Source organism: Suricata suricatta, chromosome 3 (assembly GCF_006229205.1).
Source record: "Suricata suricatta isolate VVHF042 chromosome 3, meerkat_22Aug2017_6uvM2_HiC, whole genome shotgun sequence".
NCBI lineage: Eukaryota > Metazoa > Chordata > Mammalia > Carnivora > Herpestidae > Suricata > Suricata suricatta.
The window spans coordinates 142,835,649-142,861,443 of NC_043702.1; the positions used below are offsets into that span (position 1 = coordinate 142,835,649).

At 38.8% G+C, this 25,795-nt stretch overlaps 1 pseudogene; it reads left to right on the forward strand.

Moving 5' to 3' along the window:
* Positions 1-3,054: 3,054 nt before the first annotated feature.
* On the forward strand, positions 3,055-19,705 carry LOC115287116 (annotated as a pseudogene).
* Positions 19,706-25,795: the final 6,090 nt, after the last annotated feature.

Here is a 25,795-nt window from a genome sequence, read left to right on the forward strand (position 1 = left end):
TCTTTGTTCTTTCTAATTTTAGTCCTCTTTAGCCTTTAATGAATGTACTTTATACCCCATGTTTCGTTCTAAAGAGAATTTTACATGCTAGTGGTAAATTCATTGTTTGATCATAAAGTACTTATGTAGCATAGAGTGTTATTTTAGTTTCTCTACTCCAGGACTCCTGATACAGCACCAGCCTACTACATTGCTGAGTAAGTATCTGTTGAAAATAACAGAAGGAAAATTTCTAAAAATTTATTAAGAACTTTTATTTATTAAGTTCAATTTCTCTAAAATGAAACTTTCACCCTTTTTTTTAAATTTTATTTGAAATTTCACCCTTTTTATTTGACTGAAAATAACTGTTGAATATTTAAATAGGTAGACGATCCTTCAACAAGTAACTATATTTTATTTTCTTTATTAATCTGATAAGAATATACAACATTAGAAAAAACTCAAAAAAATAATTCTTCAAAGAAGCAATGCTTCAGTTAATTAAAGTGGCAAGTGACAAAATGGATCCAATCCTTTTAAATTTCATTGGTCATCATTAAATAATTTAGCTATACGAAGATGCAGTGAGAATGGCATAATAAATGTTTGGAAAACAGCATAAGGAGGTAGGGAGTCAGGAAGGAGTGAGTGGTGACACTACCTCTCTTAGGAGTCTGTTACTGAACCATCCAGGGACAACCTTAGGATCTGGAGCCAGAGTAGAGTTGTGGGTGAAGGGCTCCTTCTGCAAGGAGGGTGCTCTGAATCTCCCTTACACTTGCTGCTGAGAGCTCCACAAGGGGCGGTGTTTCCTGGACAGATGTATGGTGTGGGGATTCGAAGAGCCTCTGGTTGACCTCTCAGCCAGGGACTTCAGGAATAGTTGGAGGCACCCCATTCCTCCACAGTTTTAGAAAATCCCTAAGAGATTTACGCAACTGGATTGCCCCAGACTTCCCAAAAGATGAGAAACTTCTTGTTGCTTTTGCAAAGAAATGAATCATTTGGAAAACTTGGGACTCTAGATTTTTCTTCAGAAGACTTTTCTAAGGAGAGGCGGGCACAGAGAGAATGGGGGCACTACACCAATGTGAAAACCCTGAGAAGCACAGCTGCGTGCCTGTTTCCTACATCAGGATCTTAGGAAAGCCTCTCCAGAAGGATCCAAGATCCCTAGAAGGGCAGTAGCAAGAGGTGAGGACAGATTTAGAAGCAAAGTGGGCTCAGCACTGAGCAGAACAGACTTCATGGATCTTATTGCTAAAGTGAGGACAGTGTTCCATCCCAAGGGTATCTCCTCCTTCAGAGAGGGCTTCTGGAAGAACTCATAAAGACGAAACTCAAGCTGTATGTTGAAAAAAACTAAAAGTACCCAAATATCTGTGACTATCATGACATTTTAAATTTTAAGTTAAAGTTTACTGAGAAAGAAGAGGAACATGTGCATGGCTCAGTCAGTTAAGCATCTGGCTCTTGGCTTTGGCTCAGGTGACGATACCACCATTTGTGAGATCAAGTCCCACGCCAGGTTCTGTGCTGATAATGCAGAGCCTTCTTGGGATTCTCTCTCCTCCTCCTCCTCCTCCTCTCTCTCAGTGTCTCTGAAAATAAATAAAGAAGCTTTTTACAATGTAAAAATTTAAAAAAAAGAAAGAAGGATACCAGCAATGATAATGGTAATTCTCCAAAGGCAGATAGAGATGTCTTTAAAGTTGAGTCTATCCTTTTTGCATCTGTAAGACAAAAAATTAACTCTGCTGACAGAATGTTAAACTAAATGAAAGGAGGGCTCCTTTCTCAGAAGAACTTGCACCAATTTGGTTCAGTTATTTTTCAGCAGACTCTTCTGCAGAGACTGCCCAGAGAACTGACTCATTCCAATACCAGGGACTTTTGAACCAAAGGCTAGGAATTAATTTCTAGCTCCTGATTAGACTGTATAGTCAGTCTACCAGTGCTAGAGGAAACCTTTGCTCTTCTTCAGTTTAACTCACTTAATTTGCAGGAAAGGGTCTTAAGGTCCTGAAAGATGGGTGATCATATAAGTCAGTGATGGCTGGCCCTGCAATCTTATTTACTGACACAAAAAGTAATGTTTTTTTTTTTTTTTCTAGAACAATCCAAAAGCTCTTCCGGGCTGGAGAACATGCTCAGAGTTGGCTTACCCGTGAAAGGCAATTAAGGTAATATTGACTTCAGGTTGGGAAGTGACTTGTTCAGACATAATGGAACCTGTCCAGGGGCGGGAAAATAGATATGGTCTAGTCTGGACTTACTTATTACTCGTGATAGGAAGGAAGAAAGGCTATGTCTCCAAACTCCATTTCAGGTCTCATATTTATTCTAAAGTAAAAATCTGTGATTCGTTTGGAGTGAGTCTGGTTGAATTATGAGAACCACAAGGAATTCCAGTCACCCTCTGGGTTTAGTACTGTCTGAAAGTGAAGACCGAGCTTGAGATGAGATCTTTGGGTTTTGCTTCTCGTTACTGTTTAAAGGCATGCATGAGGTGGGGTGCAGGTGGCAGAAGAGAAAGCAAGGTTACAATTCCGTTGCTCTTTCACATAGAGTATATGTTCCCAATGTGCTTTTTTTTTTTTTTAACCCATCTGTTTGGCAGGTTCCTAAGGTACTACTAAGTACAGTGGGCCTCCATGTGGGCTTGGGGCTTGTTTAGATGTTAGAGAACCTTGATATGATTAAAGAAGATATGACTCAACTTTATCTCGCCTCCTTTCCTGTTGTCTCACTGCTTTATCCATGTCACAATTCCTTTGATGGGAATAGAATGAAACAGGAAAGGGAAGTGTAGGAGCAGGAGAAATAAAAACCTTTAAAGAAAAAGAACCTGAGTTGGTCTTCACAGCCAGCCTCCAGGCCCATCTACGTACTCCATACACATGGCGTCTTATAAATACAACCAACAAATCTACACGCCCAGCCTGTTTCTTCCTCTCTTTTTGCTATTGTAATCAAATGTTTGTTGGACTATATAGCACCTCCTTGTTGCTTTTCTAATCTATGGCAGGGATCTTAACTTGGCAATAATTCACCCCATGGTGTTTTATGAAGATGGCGCAGAAAATGTGCAGGAAGGTAGAAAAATATATATTTGTGTAGATTGTATGTATGTAAAGCCTCTCAAATTTCTGGATACCTTTCATTTTGATGGTCAGTTCAATTCAATGTGATGTATGTACTTTTATGAAGTATTCTCTCTCTTCTCCCCATAACCTTCTCACATTCAGAAACCTCACTGTTCTCCTTCTTACGTAATTTTATAATGACATATTCCTACTGGACTTAAGCATTTGTGCAAATATTAGCTCAGTTAATTATCATAGTTGCCAGTGAGGGGAGGTCTTGTAAAAAGCACTGAATTTGGAATCAGCAAATCTGTGTACATTTCCATCTCTGACATTTGTTTACTGAATTTGGACAAATTATAAGATCTCTTTACACCACATTTCCTTCATCATAAGACAAAGACATTAAACCCCTTTCCTATCCTCCTGACAAAGTTGTGGGAAGTGTTGAGTGAGAACCTATGCCTAAATGCAGGAAAAACTGGAGATACAGATAAAGAAATGAAGGCTCAGAAAGAAGATTCACTTAGAAAATGGCCAGATAGCTAATTGACTCCATCACACGAATAAGAACTCCTAGAATCTTTAATATATGTTTTTAAATTAGAATTTTAGACTATAGAAAAGGCTCTTGTTAACATTTTAAAACTTGACACTACTAATTTGAATAAAGTAAATGTTAAATAAAGTTATCACACAGCAGAAAATTTTATTTCCTCCTTACATAACAAAATGAATTGTGGAGACCCTGTGACATGTACCCAGTGACAGAATAATTCCTATGTATGCAACGCTTCTGATGTTCAACAGTGAAATGATGGCCTTACTTACTGTGCAAGCGTTTGAAATACATTTCTACCACTAGATGGCAATATAACCATAAGAGATCAAAGTTCACCTGCCTGTTTAAAAGAAGGAAGAACACCTCATCCTCTAATAATTGCTTATAGAAAGGGACATAAACATTAGTAATACACTGTGATAATTTTCTTTTATATTTTAACATACTTGTTTAAATGTTTTATTGTGCCCAAGTTTTTAAAATCGCCCCAAATCACCCCAAAGCAAACACCAGAGACTGCTAGGGAGACCGAGTCAGGCCTGCAAAGCAAAGGGCCTTTATTACAAGCTTAAGCTCAGGCTCACAGTCTCCACCCCACGCGCCTGCCACGTGGAGCGAGCCCGGAACAAAGGCAGGGCAGGGCCTTTTATACCTTTGGGAGGGGGCGTTACAGGAAATGATGACAGGTGTACAGTGATCCAATCCCTGCCCCCCCATCAACACTGGCAGTTGTGGGAGCCAGTCACACCATCCAGAGCACTGACCAATCAGAGTGGGCCCAGGACGCCCCCCACATGGGGCGTGACTAGGCCCGCCTCTAGAAAGGTCAAAGGTAATGGCTGGCCTTCCCCGATTGGGCCCCGCAGGAATTGTCCCTCCTCAATGCGCGCCCTTTCAGGAGAAGCCGGTGCCTTCCCCTTTAAGTAAAGGGGAAGGCTGGATCGGACCTCCTGCTGCTGGGGGGGGAACGCCCCCCACCCCCACGGCCCGCAGGGCGCATCTCCACCGTGGAGGTGCGCTGCCACCAGCGCCGGGAAGGCTGGGATGGCTCGGTGGTGAGGGCCGGATGGGACCTGCATCCTTACAGTTTAATATGTCATTAATATTAAAGCTTGACACCTGTATAGGTTCCTGGTAATTTCCAGATGCCGTATTATTACCTCAAATCTCTTGGACTGAACAGAAGGTGGCCAGTTGTAAAAACAGAATAAAGTGAAACAGCATATTTAAAGTTATTAGAACAGTGTTTAGAACCTAGTTTTCTTTTTAAGAATGGTAAAAAGTCATGGAATTAAAAAAAATTTTTTTTCAGAATAAGCCTAGATGGAGGCATTTGCTCCATCAATTCTGCCTAAAATTCTGTAACTATTTTCTTGCTATATATTCAAGACTATTTTCAAACTAGAAACAACTTCCTTTATTTCTCCAGTTATCATCTACAATTAAAGTGATTTTAAGTACATTATGTACCTTATATGTATTTTTTTGTTTTTTTAAAGTTTGATTGATTGATTGATTTACTTACTTACTTGTTTTGAGAGAAAGAGGGAGAGATTGAGAGGGAGAACGTAAGCAGGGGAGAGACAGAGAGAGAAGGAGAGAGAATCCCAAGCAGGGTCCACACTGTCAGCGCAGAGTCCAACGCAGGGCTCAAACTCATGAACCATGAGATCATGACCTGGGCTGAAATCAAGAGTCTAATGCTTAACCGACTGAGCCACCTAGGCGCCCCTGTGTATATATGGTTTTTCTTTATAATATTTAAAAATGTTTATTTATTTTTAAGAGAGAGAAAGAGAGAGACAGAGAGACAGAGAGACAGAACACCAGTTGGGTGGAGGTGCAGAGAGGGAGACAGAATCCAAAGCAGGCTCCAGGCTCTGAGATGTCAGCACAAAGCCTGAGGTGGGGCTCAGACACACACACTGTGAGATCATGACCTGAACCAAAATCAGACGCTTAACCAACTGAGCCACCCAGGTGCCCCATGTGTGTATATGTTTTTATAAATTAATATATATCATTTTTATAAGACATAGATCATAAAATTGAGATTTCTAGGTTAAACATTACGTGTATTTACATGTGATCATATACAGCCAGACTATCCAATTGTTGAAACTGACACTTCTGTCACTGATGTATAAGTTTGCTTTACAAAAATCTTTTTTTTAACACTGAATGCTTAAAATTTTGCTGACCTGATAAATGAAAAACTTGTAATTTTTATTTGCACATCTTTGAACACATATGAGATTGAACTTCTTTTCATATTTCTATTGGCTATAAGCAATTTTCCCCCTGTAACTGCCTATTTATTGGCTTATTCAATTTCTTATGTGAATGCTTACCTTTTGAATTATATAATTAACTTTATATTAATTTGTTTTCTATTATATTGATTGCAAATATATTCTCTCTAGCTTACATTTATAGTGACCTTACCATATGTAATTTCGAAGGTAATCAAGTGTTTTTCTTTAGAATTTTTGGTTTTCTAGCATTGTTCAAGTTTATTCAATGGTTATTCTCAATTCTTATCATATATATGTATGCTTTCACAAAAAGATAATAAAATAATATATGCATATTTAAATGTTAGATAATCAACCTCGATTTTACTTATGTAAATGATGTATAGTTATCTTTATTTTCTTCCAGAACAAAATGCATTTATGCTGGCCTCATTTTTATAAAATACACATTTATTTTTCTATTGAATTAAGATATCAAATTCATCCTCAATCTAATTACCATAGGGTGTTCGACCTATTTTTGCATTTAAACATTTCACTATATTGGTTTATCTATTCTGAAATATAGATTAGTACCTTTCACGATGAATTTAATTTTGTAGTTTGACCAATCTTGTTTTGAATAATTAAAGAAATAAAACAATGGTTATTGTGAAAATTACAGTAACTCTTAAAATCAGTGTAACTTCTGCTCTCCTGATAATGAGAATAAGCAATTTCACTTGTTCCTCTTTCTGAAGATAAATCTAGGTGATTCCTAGAAACTTAAACACAACACAGGGCTTTTGTAGAGAATAAGTTTTCCATGATGAATAGTTCCATTGTCTTGACCTGAATTTTTTCCTTACAGTAAATAATTGTTTCCTCAAAGCAGCATGGCATACTGTCCACTATTCTAAATTACCTAAACTTAGAAAGACCTTTTTCTCTGAGTGGGACTTTCAGTAGGGAAAAGCCCATGTCAGCTGCTTAACTGTATGCTCGCCTGATTGGAATGTATTTCTCCCAATGTCTCCAAGAAAGAGTCTCAGAACTGTATTATATAACAGCCATCCTATGGTTTGTAACATATTCCCTAAAAGTACAGGCTTTCGATTGGTTGTTTTAATAATATTAGCCCTGGTTATAATACTTAAATCATATATCTGCCTTGCCAAAGATATAAATAACTTGGGAGCCTTATTTTTTAAAGGAAGAGCTTTGAAATTTTCTTTTTTCCCGTTATTCAAAAGTAATTCACAATCTTGTTGGATTCTTTATTCAAACAGAGAATTAAGAATCCCTGTCTCTTTTAAATTAACAACTGTTCGGGGATCGAATGATTCAGGGAAGGTGGGGTGCGTGCTGTCTTCTGCCATCTGTCCCAGCCACTGGGTGTTACTGAGGGTGGATTCATAGAATTCAGAATTTTTTGTTTTAAATGACATGAGGCTGTCTGCAAGGCTTTCAACTTAAAGAAAGATGATTAAACTCCTTAGTTCCCCATTTCTGGTTTGATACTTCACCTATCAAACTGGTTAGAACCCTAGTCTGGTTAAGGGCAGGAAACAGGTTTGTTTCTTTGGGTGAATTGAGGGTCCAGCAGAGAGAGGTTTTGTTTCTGTAATGTGGGGAGCCCAGGACACAAAGGACACTGCCATTTTCGGGGCAGGGTGGGGGGGGTGGTGGTAAAGACACCATGTTATGGTCTGGTTCCCCAAGCTCACTCAGGGCAGCGACAGGCCCCTCTGGGTTGAACACAGGCTCTCCCTGCCCTGGTTCATAGTTGGCTATTTCTTTTCTTTTTTTTGGACACAAACGATGGCCAAAACCTCCACTTTGCCCAAGCATTTGATGGGATTCTACTACTGAAGATGATCTGTTTTTTCTTCCCCGAATGAAAGCTCATGAATTAAAAGTCAGGGAATGGGAAATCCAGGTGAAATTCATAAGTCCTAAACAGGATCTCCAGCCTCCTAGAAGCACTTTGTTTTCAGGATCCACGTTTATTTCCTGAGAAGTGAAATAGGCATCTTGAAGACAACCCTGATACATTCTGAATATAACCCAGTTCCCACGGAGGGAACGTTGATAAGAAAAGTTTATGTACCTAATTCTTTAATAGAAAGATAGTAATGTTTTTCAAATGCAATGATATGTTAGTACAAAAAGACCACTGAATGCATAGAGTCTCTAAGGCTTCAAAACATGTAAGAAATCAAGATAACATTCCTAATGTTCTTATTTCTGAAATAAAAGCAAAAACAACTAAACAACTACAAACCTCTCTAGTTTGAAGAAAATGGAGGTAACTGCTTCCAGTCACTGTTTGCAAAGACAACAATTCTTTATATATGATAAGGAAATTAATATTCAGGGGATGACTTCTTACAACGTTTCTTTCTATTTGAAAATGTTGCCTTCCAAATAAAAATACTGACTTGTTCAAATGTTCTAACATCATTGGCTAGCGATAACACTATGCTTGGGTGAGAGGAGAAATAAAATACACATTATCTGTGTAGAAAAATCTAAATTAAAAATTTAAATGTTTTTTTTTGTCCTGGTATAAATTCTGCCTATCTTTTAGGAGTTTAGGGTGAGGAAAAGGAAAATCTGTGGTTTAAAGGCCTTGGTGTTTCTACTGAAAATAATATGTTAATCAACAATACTCTAATAATTCATAGTCATGAAAAGGCCAAAGGAGAAAAACTAACGTGGAAGGCATTAGGCCTAAATTGGTTTTTATAGTAACAAGACAACATTTAAAAATAAAATGAACATATAAATAATGTTAAGAATGCATTTTTTACTTATATTTAGCTTAATAAACACATAGCATATTGTACCTGGCAATACTCTAAGCCCCTACAAATATTAACATATTTCATTGTTATAAAAATCCTTAAGGTTCTACTATAAGACATATATGAGGAAACAGATTAAACAAAAACTTGCACAGAATCACACTGCTGAAGATCTCAATAAACTTTTCAGTCTAAACATTAATATGGAGCACCTGGGTGACTCAGTCGATTGGGCCTCCGACTTCAGCTCAGATCATGATCTAATAGTTCCTGAGTTTGAGCCCCATGTCCGACTCTGTGCTGACAGCTCTGTGCTCTAGGATTCAGTGTCTCTCTCTCTCTCTCTGACCCTCCCCCACTCACATTCTGTCTCTTTCAAAAATAAATTAACATTAAAAAATTTTAAATTAATATATAAAATATCCCTTTAATATATAATTAAACTTATCTAGTGTTCTAGAAACAAACACAAAATAGAGAGTGAACACTATAGTTAATTATTATAGTATCTGGAGCTGTCATAACAAAATACCATAGACTCACACAACAGAAATTAATTTTCTCACCATTCTGGAAACCGAAAGCCTAAAATCAGAGCACCAGCATGGTTGGTTTTGGTGAGGGCTCTCTTCCTGGCTTGCAGTTGGCCATTCTCTTTACTGTGTCTTCATTTGGTTGTGGTCAGTGAGTGAGACAGAGAGAGGGTGCTTGCTTTCTGGTGTCTCCCGTTCTATGGGCATCAGTCTTGTCACTGAGAGTCCTCTCCCGTGACATTTTTAACCCTAATTACCTCCCAAATGTCCAATCCTCAAACACCATCACATCGGAGAGTTAGGGATTCAGCATATGAAATTCGGAGTGGACACAATGCAGTCCATAGCAGCCATCTTACAAGTGGTAATTCAACATTCCCATAGTGAAATGACCATTGAGACTCTACCATATTCTGCAGCTCCTCCTGAATCAGTAAATGCCAGATTATTTTGGGTAGAGTTTGTATGTAAGTATACAGTTCATGTATTTCTTTTTTTAGTACTGCATTGAAGAGATTGAGCTTGTATTATTTTTGGATTAGATCTACTAGAGATTATTTATATCCTTCTAGTTTATGGCTCTGGACTACCGACTCTCACCAGCCCTGGGGCTGGTGGATATGTGTGTGGGCCTCTGTGACAGCTCTTACCTATTTAGTTCAACCGTGGTCCACCTCTGGCACCATTGGAATATGGCACCTGAGGTGGTAGCAGATGGCATCTTCTGTGCCAGGATCATCACTCATGCCCTCTGTTGGCCCATGTGAAGCCAGATCTCCAGGGATGACTTCTAACTCCCCCTTAGAATTTCCCAGACTGTTGCTCCACAAGGTCAATGACCCTTTCATTCAATGCCCTCTCTTGCCTCAAACTCACATGGAGATGCCATGCTGTCCTTGGTCTGTCTCAGGCCATGCTGGGAAGAGACGGGTAAACTTTGTTTTAGTGGGCTGCTATTTCACTCCACCCACAGGTGCCTTACCGGTTCTCCCTACAGGTGGCAAGGTCTGGAAGGGAGAGATGCAGTCCATGTTGAAAGAGGTCCCATTCCACAAATGCAGCGATTATGAGTCACATGATAGGCTAAGACATACCAGACACCATTGACTCTGAAAAGTAAATGCAAAACAACTAGAAAATGAAGTATTATTGATGTTTTCACTGCCTGGAAAATGGATCATCCTTGCATTTGTGGTTATCATCAATGAAGCAGAGGGACAACCGTTGAATGTCATTGGAAAATACTGTTCACAAGTAGCACAATGAATGATCAGTGTAATGAATAATGATATGATTAAAAATGAGGAAATAGTATTAGGGAACCACAGGAATAAGAAGACCAATCTCAATATAAATTGCTTCTAAAGAGCAGTGGCATTGTGAATGGTAGTAACAATGTCGCCATCTTTTTCCTGCTACCAAGAGATACAAAATTACCCAGAAATAGCACACTGGGCACATTTAGCAATTTAAAAAAATGCGGGGGATCTAGGATTCAAACCAATACAGATGGTACCTGGACAATATGAATAATTTTCATGTGCATTGATTGGACAATAAACACACAAATACATACTTTTTCTCTACCCAGTATTCTAATTTTTCATCAATAAATGACTATACCTTACATGAGGACCATGGATTTTGTAATGCATATTTAAGCCAGATTGCTTTTATGGACAGGGAATTCTCAAAAACCAAAAATTGTGTGGGATTCTGCACAGCCTCGGTGCAGCTCAGCTTGTAGGAAGGTAAATGCTGCATCTGCCTGTGGCCCTGAAGCTTGGTGGTGTAGAGACGGGGGGAATCACCAGCATCATGATCCAGAGAGGCTCCTTTCATTGGTCAGCCTCATTTCGGCTCCATTTCCCAATCCCTATTTCTGTGCCTGCCAATTTCAGTGTGGGAATTTTTCTAGTTCCTGAAGGAAAAATAACTCCATGTCTTATGCTGCCCCTACGGCATCTGACGCTACAGCACCGCCTACACTGCATCAGTCCTCTCAGGCTCCCGTAGGCATTCCACCTGCCAAACAACTTCCAAAAACTGAAGCAGGCGGCTGCTGGCACCTCATCCTGGATACACAGTAGACTGTACAGCAGATGATGCTCCTAGCGATCTCTGAACCACGGATGGGAAGAACAGCACTCTAGAGAAGTGTGCTCCTCAAAGTCAGAGCTGACCTTGTTCTGCTATTCTCCGGCGCTGTTGGGCTCCGAACAGCTTACCTAGGACAGTGCTTCTGTGAGGAAACTGACTTAATCTGACCTCACTAAACAATGTTGAAGAATATGACTAATCAGACAAACTAGTTCTACTCTTAGGGGCAAAAGTGGGAGACTTCGATAAAGAAGTATGAAGACCAGAATATCAGAACTAGTCTGATAAAGAATGAGGAAAGCCTGGAGGGTTAGAGTGTACACCCCATGTAACCACTGACACAAAATATATCCCTACAGGCTGTTTGCTAAAACTAGGATGGAGTAAAGCAGTAGTCGCTTTAATTTTGCTTAAATAGAGCAGAAAATCCTCTACAGCTCTGTGGCCATTTGTTGGCTACCTGCATGTGTTCCTACCTGTATTATATTTGCTTTACTCAAAAATAAAACCAGCTAATTCTATATTTATTGCTTACCATGTACCTGTGGTCTTGATTTCTCTCCCAGTACTTCCAACTGTTTTAATATCCAGGCACAAATAGAAAACATTAGTCATCCTACAATAAACTGAAGGTATCTGGGAGCCCCTATTCAGGGCATGATGGAAAAATTCATTACATTAAAAATAGCACATTGTTATGGTAAGAGTAAGAAAAATATAAGAATTAGGAAAAACCTCATATATTGAGTATATGTGAAATTTTTAAATAAAATATTTTCAAATTTTTAAATTAGAAACTTCAGTTTACTCACTTTTGTAGTTTTTGACTAAATTTTTTAGTATTTATTTATTTTGAGAGAGAGATACAGAACAGAAGCAGGGGAGGGGCACAGGGAGAGGGAGACATAGAATCCAAAACAGGCTTCAGGCTCTGAGCTGTCAACATAGAGCCTGATGCGGGGCTCGAACCCATGAACTGTGAGATCATGACCTTAACAGAAGTTGGATGTTTAATAGACAGAGCCATCCAGGCACCCCTGTATAACTTTTTATATAGAAATTTGTTTCTGAAATGTGGTACATAATTCTTGATCGTGACTCTTTAATGACCCTTTGAAAATCTTGCTGGTCACTATCAGTGAGAAAACTTTCTTGTACAGTTTGAAATGCTTTTGACTATTCACAATTTTATTTTATTTTTTTTTCTTAAAGTTTATTTATTTATTTTGAGAGAAAGAAATAAAGAGCGCACACAGTGGGGGGAAGAACAGAAAGAGAAAGGAAAAGAGAGACAAAGAGAATTCTAAGCAGGTTCCATGTTTTCAGTGCAGCCCAATGTGGGATTTGTGAGATCATGACCTGAGCTGAAATCAAGAGTTGGATGCTTGACCAGCTGAGTCACCCAGGTTCCCCAGCTATTTACAACTTAAAACACTTGAAATTACAGCTGACCTTGAACAATGCAGGGGTAAGGAACTGACTCTCTACACAGTAGAAAATTTGCATGTAACTTTGACTCCCTCAAAACATAACTACCAATAGCCTATTGGTCACCAGAAACCTTACCAATAACATAGTCAATTAATACATGTTTCGTATATTATATGAATTACATACTGTAATTTTACAATAAGTAAGCTAGAGAAAATAAAATATTAAGGGAGAGAAAACACATTTGCAGTAGTGTACTGTAAAAAATCACACGTAAGTGGATTTATGCACTTCAGACCCATGTTGTTCAAGGGTCTACTGTTTATATGTTTCTTTGACTTAATATTTTAAATTTACTTGTATTATTTGGACATGTCTTTTTTTTTTCTTTCAACATGTCAGTGTTCATAGGAATATATGACAAGAGAATACGTTAGGAATTCTATTTTTCAATAGTGGTGGCCTAAAATTTGGACTAATTACCGCCTAAGGAGAAACTAATGTAACTGGAATTAAAACTTTAGGAATTATCTTAAACCCATTGATAATCCAACAAAATAGAGTGGGGTTGCCAGAGAAAACTCTGGGAGAAAACCTGAACCCAGAAAAGAAAGGGAGATATCGGCAACAAAAGTAAATCTGCCCTAGAGTTGTTTACTGATAGTACGAAACTCATGTTTATCTTTTTAATTTCATGGGGCAAGAAAAACAGAAGTCATTTCCCAGGGTCCATCCAAGGTGGAAAGGTTTACTAGATGTGGACCCAGCTTTGCACTGGAAGTGCAAAGGACTCGACTCTCAGGCTTAGCATGAACCAATGTAAACCTGCTTTTTCTGAACCCAATCCTGGGGGATTGCAGGGAAAGTTGCCATAGTGTTGAATGAGGCAGAAAAAATTAACAATGAAGAGAAATATAAAAACTTAACATTGAGATTTCGTGGCCATTGCTCAGTCATTGTGAAGATTCACAGCCCAAGTTCTCAAGACCTAAGTGGGTCAGGAAACCCCATGCTCTAAACATAGTTTAGGGTAAGTGCCCAAATGATACTGCCAAATAAATTTGGTAGGTGGAAAACCAAATATCTCTGGAGAGGGTACCCTCTCCCTATGCCTTATGGAATCTGAATGAGTAATTTTGCAAAGACTAATGAGTAGCACAATCAAAGGCAACTGGGCACACAAGGAAATAAGCCCCCATGAATGAAAACCTACAGTAACAAGGGGAAGAATGACATGGTGTGTAGGAGTCAAAGAAGTAGATCAGGCTGAAGAATTCAATTTAAACAGTCACCAGGGTGACTCAGTCAGTTGAGCATCTGACTCTTAATATTGGTTCAGGTCAAGAGATCTCATAGTTGTGAGATCGAGCCGCACGTTGGGCTCCACACTGAGTGTGGAGCCTGCTTGAGGTTCGTTCTCTCTCTCTCTCTCTCTCTCTCTCTCTCAAAATAAATAAATAAACATAAAGAAAAAATTCAATTTAGTAAATTATTTGGCAGTGGCAGCTTTATGAGCTGGAAGCAAATAGGTCAGTACCCTCCTGATTTTTTGAGGGAATTGTGTAGTCAAGGAAATTAAGATCCTGGACTTAGAAAAACTTTGGTTGTTCAAGCTTCTGGGTGCCCCAAATTTCATGGGCAGTAGATGAGCTGCAGAAACTGTATATGCCAAGGAGAATAGAGCCCACAACTTCCACTTATGGTCATTCTGATGTGGCCATAGAGATAAATGAATAAAAAGGAACCTCCCTGGGGCACATCCACAATACTAGTGACAAATGGTGCTGGCTATAATGAGACTTACTGACAATATAGGAATCCGAGGAAAAGCAGAGCATACAGAATTCCTAAATCCTCACTGATATCCTATAGATAGACATGTTTGGGCCAGCAGGGTTCCAAGTGCTATGGAAGATAATTTAACAATGAATCTCATTCCAGTACCACTTATGATATTTATAAACTGGTCTGATAGAGAGCATAGAACACTGCTGTGACAAAGGGCTCCGCAAATCTTTTTGAAGTATCTATTCTCAGTTGTTCCCACTTGGGGTGATTCAGGCTTCTTTGTGTCATGGCCATCCTCTGGAAAATATTATATGACTGCTTTTACATGGTAGACACAATTAGACTCGTAGCTTCAATGGACTGGGAGAAATAGCGTTTTTAGTTTTCTGACCTTTTTAAAAACAACTGCAAAAAGAGAGTTAAGAGAGGAAATTTATATTTCTACATAAATTTTAGGATCAGTTTCTTTTTTTTTTTTTTAGAGAGAGGGTGTGCAAGCAGGAGAGGGGCAAATGGGGAAAGGAGACAGAGAATCTTAAGCTCCATGCCCAGCACGGAGTCCAACATGGGGCTCGATCTCAGACCGTGAGATCATGATCTGAGCTGAGCTGGAATCAAGAGTGGGACTCTTAACTGACTAAGCCAGCCAGGTGCCTCTAGGATCAGTTTCTCCTGCTGGGAGTATAGATTGATGTGTAGAGAATTGATATCTTAACAATACTGAGTTTTTGAATACATGAAATTGAATTTTGCACTTCATTAATTTCTAATTCATAACATTTAGTTAGGTCTACAGTTTCTCTCAGTAAAGTTATATAACTTTTGTAGAGTTCTTGACATGTTTTAAAGAATATATCTCTAAATACTTCATATTTTTGGCTGCTACTGGAAACAGAGTTGTTTTAAAATTTCATTTTCTAATTGTTTATTGCTAATATATAAAATTAAAATTGTTTGTATATTAACATTGTGTCCTGTATCTTACTAAATTCCCTTATTAGTTCCAGTAGATTCTTTTCTATGTGCATAATCATGTCATCTGCCAATAAAGACAATTTTACTTCTGTCTTTCCAATTCATTGCCTTTCATTTATTTTTCCTCCCTATTGGAATAGCTAAAACCTCCAAATGACTGTATAGAAGGGGAAGATATCCATGCCTTGTCCTTAGGTAGAAAGCACAGAGCCTGTCCCTGTTGAGTATGATGAAATGTGTAGGTTTATTGAAGATGACCTTAATTAGTTTAAGAAATTTCTCTTCTTAGTTTGCTGAGATTTTAAGATGAATTTCTGTTGGACTTTATCAAATGTTTATTCTGCATCTACTGAAATGATCGTGTGGTTTTCTTCCTTATTGTATGAATATGGTGAGTTGCGTTGATTGATTTTTGGATGTTAAACCAACATTTTACTCCTTGGAAAAGCCTTATTTGATCACAATGTACCATAATCTTTTATATATTGTTGGATTTGTTTTGCTAAAATTTTGTGAAGAATGTTTGTGTCTATGTTTCTGAGGGATATTGGTTAATAGTCCTCTTGTGATGTCTTTAGCTTCATGAAGTAAGTTTACAAGTATCTTCATCTTCTGAAAGAGTTTGTGTAGGATCGGTGTAATTTCTTCCTTAAATGTTAGACTTAATCACAGAAGAAGCCATCTGGGCATGAAATATTCTTTTTGAAAAGATTTTTAATTAAAAATTACACTTCCTTTTTATTAAAAATTTTTAATGTTTATTCATTTTTGAGAGAGAGAGAGAGACAGAGATAGAGAGAGACAGCATGAGTGGGGGAGAGGCAGAGAGAGAGAGAGCCACAGAATCCAAAGCAAGTTCCAGGTTCCAAGCTGTCAGCACAGAGCTCCATGCTGGGCTTGAACCCACAAACCATGAAATCATGATCTGAGCCGAAGTCAGTGCTTAACCAACTAAGCCACCCAGGTGCCCCTAAAAATTCCATTTCTTTGATTAATAGAGGTCTATTCAAGTTTTCTATTCTTACTGGGTCAGACTTTGTAATTAATACCTTTAAGTTAATTTGCTCATTTCATCTAATTTGTTACATTATTGGTATAAAGTTGAATTTATTGGTATAAAATTGATATTCCCTTATTGTTCATTTATACATTCTTTTTAAAATGTTTTATTTGTTTATATTTTTACATTTTAGAGAGACAGAGCGAGTGGGGTGGGGCAGAGGAACTGAAGCAGACTCTGTGCTGATAGCAGAGAGCCCCATGTGGGGGTTGAACTCACAAACCATGAAATGTGAACCGAAGTCAGACACCTAACTAACTGAGCCACTGAGGGGGCTCTTATTACTTATTTTAATCACCAGGCTTTATAGTGAGTGATGTATTCGATTGCATTATTAATACTGGTGATTTTTGTCTTTTCTTTTTATGAGCCAAACATAAGTTCATCAATTTTTTAATGACCTAACTTCTGGTTTTATTGGCTTTCTCTTTTTTTTCATTTTCTATTTCAATGATTTTTACATTTATCCTTATTTTGTTTTCTTTCTTTCATTTGATTTTCATGACCTTATTACTTTGGTACAGGCAAAGCCATTTTGTAAAAATGTGCCCCCTCATAATTTGATCCAGATTATGCAATTTTTGGCAGAAATACCACAGAAATGATGCTGCATTTTTCTCGACATGTCCTATCAGGAGGAACATCCATTACTGGGGATGTTAATTTTGACCAATTGGCTCCATTAGTGTCTGTCAGATTTCTCTACTACAAAGTTACTTGTGAGAGAGTTACTGTAAAATAAGTGTGAGGAAAATTTGGAGTCTACATAATTCTCTTATTTGTCATCAGGCTTTCACTCCCTAGTTGCAGAATCCATTGATGATTCCTGCCTGAAAATATTACTATGGTGAGGGTTGCCAATGCTGATTTTCTAACGGAATCATTCCTTGTACATATATTTGTTGGAATTCTGCTGTAAAAAAAAAAAAAGGAATTTTCCTTCTCATTTTTTTAATTTATACCAGGATGAACTCAAGTTTTCACTTTTTTCTATGTATTTTAATCCACTTCTTTTATTATTATTATTATTATTATTATTATTATTATTATTTTCTAATTGCCCCAGAATTGGTCAATGAGAGCTTGTTTAAGCTGGCTTCTTGAGACCTTTTGATATGTCACCATCACTTTTTGAACATTTATTTTCTGAAACCATTAATTTCTGACACTACAAGATGTTCCAGGCTCATCCTATACTTTCCTTGCCCTAGCACTAGGATCAGCCTTTTTCTCCAAGGAACTTTGATTTATTTTATTGGACAATGATATTTAGAAATCGAGTTCTGGAGCTGAAAAGAAATTTTCATTTCCTTTTATTTTTTTATTTTTATTTAAAATGTTTTTTACATTTATTTATTTTTGAGAGACAGAGAGACAGAGAGAGCGTGAACAGGGGAGGAGCAGAGAAAGAAAGAGACACAGAATCTGCAGCAGACTCCAGGCTCTGAGCTGTCAGCACAAAGCTCGACACAGGGCTTGAACCCATGAATCATGAGATCATGACCTGAGCCGAAGTTGGATGCTCAACTGATTGAGCCACCCAGGTGCTCCCATTCATCTCCTTTTAACTAGCAAGCCAAAGAGTCATCTGGAATTAAGAGATGCCAAGTAATTACAAGAATAATGAACTGGCTTGTTGATTTATTTCTGGAAATAGTCATTAAAAACATACATTACAGGAGGCCCCGGGGCGCCTCTGCCCAACCGGCCGGGCCGCGCAGCCGCCCTCCGTCCCCCTCGGCTCTCCGCTCTTAGGCCGCGGTTGCCCCCACGCTGGCGAGCAGTGGCCTGGGTGGCCCCGAGAGGTTGGTTGGGAGAGGCCACGCATCAGGTGTCGGTGCCGGAGTTTTATTCCCGGAAGAAGCGGATTAAAGGACGGGGGGTTTACTTGGCGGAGCAGTTGGGATTACTGGAAAGCTGAAACCAGAACTCTTGAAATCAGAAGTGTTACACCTGCAGTGGAACTCAAGGATAAAGGAAGCAGAGGCAAAGCAATAATGCACTTTGCTGAAACTGATGGTCCGGCTTCAGACAGGTTGACAGATAAAAAAGTTTGCTTCAAGGGATAATTAGTCACCTAAAGCCTTAGAGAAGCGAGGTCAGCAGGGCAATGTGACATTCCATGACGCTAAAAGAGTAAAAATCTGGCCCATTTCCTCATGGCATTATTGTACTATTTATCTTATTACTTGGAGAAAATAGCCCTGGAAAAGAAGCCCAAAAGCCATAGGGTGGGCCTTGTAGAGAAAAAAGGGTTGGAATTGGTTATAAGTAAGTTAGAAGCGGCGCAGAAATACCTGGCGCAGAAGTACTGCATCCTCGTCCTGGGCAGGGAATGCCGGAGAAGCATCACACGTGCTGCGGGAAGGAGATCTCAGATACACAGAGAGACTGGACATTCTTTGAGTCCTTTTACACTTTCTGTACATATGTAGCTTGGTTTGTCTTCTGACGTCAACACTTCACAGAGATTGAGGAAGACATTGGAAGGCTCTTTTGTACCAGCATGTTCAATGCTCCTCGAAGGAAGCGTGAGGATGAAGAATTAGGAGGGGAAAAGAAACGCATGACTTTTGTACAATTCAGGAGAATGATGGCAAAATGACCAGCGATTAAAAAAGCTATTAACATGCGCTCTCCAGTCATGTCTACTCTGCTGCCATCTCTCAGAGAAAAAGCTCAGAATGTCTTTGAGAAAAAGTATCGTCAGGGAGACGTCAAACTCCCAGCCCGGATGCAAGAGCACGTGGAAAGTCTGGACTCGACGCTTGGGCCAAAAGTTGGCATCTTGGGGGAGCCTCGATGTCTGTTCAACCCCCATACCCTTCTACACCTTGAACCAGAAGAAAACTCAAGAATGTCCTGGACACATTCTTCCCTGATAGAAAGAAATAACATGAAGATCCAGGATACACTGGACTTAGGCATGAGAAGATTGTCCTCTCAAACAACATCCCCTAAATAATCTGGTACATTCCATTTCTGTAATTAAGTCCCGGTATTTGAAGTAAGCTGCTTTGATTTAATCACTTTATATAGGACTAATATTTATTGTTATCATGCTTTTTTAAATTGTTCAAATTAATTTTGTCAGACGTTCAACAATGGACTATTAAAGAATTCCAGAAAACTCTTGAAAAGCTTATGTCCCTGTAATTACTGATTTGGTTTGTTATTTAGTTACTTGCGTGGCTTTTATGTGACTATTTAGAGTAATGTATTATGACATCTAACTGGCATTCTAGTAGACTAGTGAAGAGACATTCTATTTAGGGGACCCTGGGCGGCTCAGTTTGTTGAGCATCCAACTTCAACTCAGGTCATGATCTCGCAATTCGTGAGTTCAAACCCCACATTGGGCTTGCTGCTGTCAGCACAGAGCCCGCTTCAGCTCCTCTGTCTCCCTCTCTCTCTGCCCCTCCCCTGCTAGTGCTCTCTCAAAAATAAATAAAACATTAAAAAAAATAAAAGAAATATTCTGTTTATTTGTTTCTAAGTTCATTTTTACTTTATGAGAGAGTACCTTTGGTACATTTGAAAGTGAAATTTTATAAAGGAAATAAAATGTTTTTAAAATTAAAAAAAACAAAAACATAAATTACATTCACTTTGGCTCCTTCACTAGGCTTGTTCAAATCATTCCAGTGCGGGGCGCCTGGGTGGCTCAGTCGGTTAAGTCTCCAGCTTCGGCTCAGGTCAGATCTCACGTTTGTGGGTTTGAGCCCCGCGTCGGGCTCTGTGCTGACAGCTAGCTCAGAACCTGGAGCCTGCTTCTGGTTCTGTGTCTCCTTCTCTCTCTGCCTCTCCCCTTCTCATGCTCTGTCTCTCTCTGTATCAAAAATAAATAAAACATTAAAAAAAAATTTTAAAAAAACCAAATCATTCCAGTGTGCCTCAGTTTCGCTTATCTGCCATCACGGGCTGTGTAGTAACAGAACTTGCTCTGATCCCACAGAGTGGATAGGCAGCTTGTATACCAAGATTAAAATTTTTGGCAAAGCAAACAAACCTCAGAAGTACCATTTGAGGTATTTCCTGGCCTTTCTGACACGCTTACCCCTTATCATAAACTGAAGAGGGGAGAAGCCGTGCTATTCAATACATGTGCATCCTCCCGAATCTGGAAAGACAATGTTCTGAGAAATTTAATTAAATTTGGGGTGAATTGTAACATGAAACCCTGTAGGTTGCAGCTAATGTCAAGTTTCCAGTTCACAGTTTATTTTTTTCTTTTTTTTTAATGTTTTATTTATTTTTGATACAGAGAGAGACAGAGCATGAGAGGGGGAGGGGCAGAGAGAGAAGGAGACATAGAACCAGAAACAGGCTCCAGGCTCTGAGCTAGCTGTCAGCCCAGAGCCTGATGCGGGGCTCGAACCCATGAATGTGAGATCTGACCTGAGCCGAAGTCGGAGGCCCAACCAACCGAGCCACCCAGGCACCCCGTGGTTCACAGTTTAAAAAAGAAAAAATTGACTTCAGACATGGTAAAAATGCCAACATCCTAAGAATGTAGTATTGCATACATTGTACTAAGTAAAATAATAGAAAAGCAGCATTAAATCTTGAAACTAAAGTGACTGCACCTTATATGTTTTTTATGCTTTATCAACAAATTTGGTGGAAGGAAATAAACTACATCTTTCCTACCAGTCACAAAATAAGATGAAGAAATGGTTCCCCCAAAAAAGAAAAATAAATAAACCGGGTTCTGGAGTCACATTTCCCCTCAGATTTCTGAGCAGACATATCTAATATATATTTAATATACATCATATAGAAGTCCCTCAGTACACATGAGTGACCAGAAAGTAGGCAGATTATGATAACAAGGAGTGGAAGAGGAATGTACATTGTGCTTGAACTTGCACATAAATCTCTAGTAGGATACATATCTCTCGTTGACCTCCCTCACTCCACATATTACCAGCCTGGATGTGAACTTGATGCCCTATGTTTTTCATTACTGATGCTTGTAGACCAATTTCCCTCCTACCTCACCACAAAACCCTTTCCTTCGAATCTCATGTCGTTAGAATACATCACCTGCTATCTTCTTTTCTACCATCATCTGAAGATGTCTGGGCCACTCCAAGCTCAATGGTTGCAGTCTCCTTTCATGAACACTCACACCAACTGGCCCACTTATTTTGCTAAATTTCTTTAGTCTTCTCCTTCTCTTTCTCTCTTCAGATGAATAACAACTCTTCATATACCTCATACTGATGATGACCTGGCTTTATATGTCAATAAAAGAGTAGAAGACAATTTTCAGGAGTTGCCGCCATAGCATCCCACAAGCTCCTGCCACCGGACCTCTATGTGCTACCCTCTTTCCTGTTAACTATGGGTGATTGGCCCTATCTACTTTACCTAAGGCCAGGCTCTCCATTCCTGCACTAGTAAGAGCTAAAACTTACTGAGCATTCACTTCCTATGTGGTTGGCACTATTCTAAGTACTTTAAATTCTCACAGTATCCTATGTATCACCCCTTTATAGATGGAGAGGCACTTTATAGATAGATCATGAAGGTACACAGACAAGGAATTTTCCTAAGGTCACACAGTTGTTAAATGGCAAGAGTTTGGTTTGAGCTCAGATAGGCTGTCTACATAATTCATGCTCTTAACCACTAATGATACCACTTTTCAGGATGGAGTCCATTACCTCTCACCTTCTCAAGAGGTAGAAATTCTCCCTTCTTTCTCCTGCATTATATCCATCAGCATACATCATGATAAATTTCCCAATGATGCCCATATTTTAAAGTGAAATCTCTCCTGAGCTCACTGTATGTTCCAAGGAACATTTCTCTGCTTGAACTTTTCTGCAAAACTTCTCAAAAAAGTTGTCTGTATTCACCTGTATTGGTCATTTTTAATCTCTTTTGTCCCAGTCTCTTTTTGGACTCTCAATCTAGGCTTTGACTTACAGCCACTGTACTGGCAGAGTTTTGCTCAAGGCCACCAGTGATGTCCATATTGTAAACCCTAATGCTGAATCTCAGTTTTTATCTTGCTTTCTTCACTTGGGTTCATTGCCACATTATCTCTTATTGATGACTCCCAATTATACATGTCAAGCCTAGACACCACCACCCCTCAGAACTCCAGATTTGTATTTTTGACTACTTATATAACATCTCTACTTTCATGCCCAAAAGGCATCTCAAACTTACATGTATAAACCCAAACTCCTGATCTTTCTGTTACAAAAGTCTTCCCCCAAGGGAATTAAGGTTAATTAGTAAGTGCAACCTCCCCCTTTCTGTTGCTCAGACTAAACTTCTTAGTGTCGTGCTTAATTCCTCTTTCCTTTTTAACTGCATCCTAATCCTTTAGCAAATTCTTCTAGTCTCAACTTCAAAATATAACATTATGCTTCCCGTCACACACCTGTGAGTCCTTACCTTTTCACCCCAGAAGCTGTCAGGATGCCTGGCTCAGAGACTTTGAGGTTAGCAGCATCTGTCTTGTTATTCACAGGAATCTTCTCTCTTCCTGGTTCTGTTCCTATACACCCCCATGTCCCCTGCTTAGTCAGCCTATGGTGAGAGTATAGGATTTCAGAGAATAGCAAGGAAGAGCGATGTCTTTTTAGTGGTTCTGCTCCCATAAGTCATAATGTTTCCCTAGAACAAGGAAGACCAAACTTTGGCTACTGCTTGGAATTGAGAAAGGGAAAAAACTTAATATTTCAGTAAATTGTTCTACCAGAGTAAAGAAGAGATACTCTTTTTAAAGAATATATCGGAGGGACGCCTGCGTGGCACAGTCAGTTATGCATCTGACTTGGACTCAGGTCTTGATCTCACTGTTTGTGGGTTCGAGGCCCGCGTCAGGCTCTGTGCTGACAGCTAGCTCAGAGCCTGGAACCTGCTTCAGATTCTGTGTCTCCCTTTCTCTCTGCCCCTCCCCTGCTCACACTCTGTCTCTGTCTCTCTCTCTCTGAAATAAACATTAAAAGAAAATTAAAGCAAATATGGGAAACTTGAGATGGATGAAAGTAGAGGCGATGGGAAGCAAGGAGAAGAATGTCACCACTTTTCAACATGGAGACGATATGGAGCATGAAAATGAGCCAGCCACCACCTGAGTCGTTTGCCAAAGAAGCACTGACTTTAGGGAAGAAGCTGTTTTTAATTTAGACAAGGGGGTGGAGGGAACACTCAAGTTGGTCGAGTAGAAAAAAAGGCGTTTCCACTTCGAGCATTAGTCAACAAAAAATGCTAGAGTGTCATAAGACAGAAACTATTCATATTTAAGTGTTCTAAGAAATCTGATAGTGACAGTACGTTCAAGATTATACTACACATATTTCTGGGTGAGCAAGTATAATTTCCTGCACGGATAATCAGCATTAGTCTCAAGGGTAAAGGCAATGCAATCTCCACAATCAAAGTATCATCTCAAAGGAGAGCTTACCTTGGGAAAAAATAAAATTATTCAAGTTCATGACACCAGGACACAAAGTATTTCTAAGTACTATAAGAAAATGTCATTACCTCCAATATGCCTACCATTTATATTATTTTTTCAAGATAATTTTTAAATATTTTTTCAGCCTTACCTTTATCTAAATAATAAGATATAAAGACAAACTCAGTGTATTATAATTGCCAACGTTCAGTATTTCCCAATATCTAAAATTCTTGCTATTATAAACCTGTGTCCGTTGATTCCAACTTTAAGTTTAATCATACAGAATAATTATGTGGAACTTACCATTTTTACTTCTCCACTAAACACAAGTCTTCTCCGTGAGCCTTTCCTACTTTGAGCGCACTGCATCGTTTGCATTTTTCATTCCTGCTATGTGAATCTCATCTCTTTGTCCTTTAATTCACATCCTGTCTCTAATGCCTCCCAGGCCATCAGTCACTCATGTAGCGAACATCATGTAGGTACTCCCTGTATTCCGTACAGGTGATTGCTATAACATTTATAATTCTACACTCTTTCTCTCACTAAGTGTTAGTTTTAGTTTTCCTGTGATAGAACACAAGCAAATTGAGGGTAGCCACTGTGTTGCAGATCTTGGTGAGCTCACACCTAGCACATGGTAACCTGCACATAGTAGGCGCTCAGGTCTTTTATTGAGTAACTGAATCAGCGTTATGCTCGCGGCTACCCCAGGAAGCACCAAAATGTCACAGAATTGGCCGAGCAGGCCATCCTATTTAACAAACAAATGAATTAGTGGCTAAATGTGGCTAAAAACAGAACTTTTAGGAGAGTTCAAAGAATTTCCTAATATTAGAAACTATTAGGAAATTATTGTTAATCTTGTTAGTTGTGATGATTGTGGTTAGTAGAAAAGGTCCTTATTGTTAGAAATACATAGTGACACATTTATAGTGAAATACCATGATGCAGAGGACATTAACCTTAAAATACTTCGACAACAAAATAGATGAAGCAGTATGGCAAAATAATTTTTGTTAAATTTAGTTATATGCTAGTATATTCCAATAGTTGAAATTAATTGGTAAGTTAGTAAGAATGGATAATCGCCTAGAAATTAAGGTAATCAATAACAAGTGACACAACTCTGAGACTATGACACGCCTGAGGTAGTACAGTATGGTATATTTAGAAGTAACTTAAGGACCACCTGGGTGGCTCAGTTGGTTGAGCGTCTGGCTCTTGATTTTGGCTCAGGTCAGGGTCCCAGGGTCGTGAGACCAAGTCCCAAGTCAGCCTCTGTGTTGAGTATGGAACGTGCTTAAGATTCTCTCTCTCTTGGGGCTCCTGACTTGCTCAGTCAGTTAAGTAATCAACTTCATGAGTTCGAGCCCTGCATCATGTTCTGTGCTGACAGCTCAGAGCCTGGAGCCTGCTTCAGATTCTGTCTCCCTCTCTCTCTGACCCTCCCTGACTCACAGTCTCTCTCTCTCTGTCTCTCAAAAACAAATAAATGTTAGAAAAATTTTTAATTTGTTAAAAAGATTCTCTCTCTCTCCCTGTCCCTCCCCCACTCACATTTGCTCTCTAAATAAATAAGTAAACAAAAGTAACTAACAATGTTTCACACCAGGAGAACCAAAGACAGCATTGTAAAGTACTTGTGGGGTGCAGGAAAAGAATTTTCTATTTAGACATAAATATTTATATTTAAGAAAATAAATTTCAAATACTACATGAGCCAAAAATGCAATCCATTATTTATTTCCATTTAGGGAAAATAAATTTTTCTTTACATATCTTCTTGATTTTTTCTTGCTATACATGAAAAC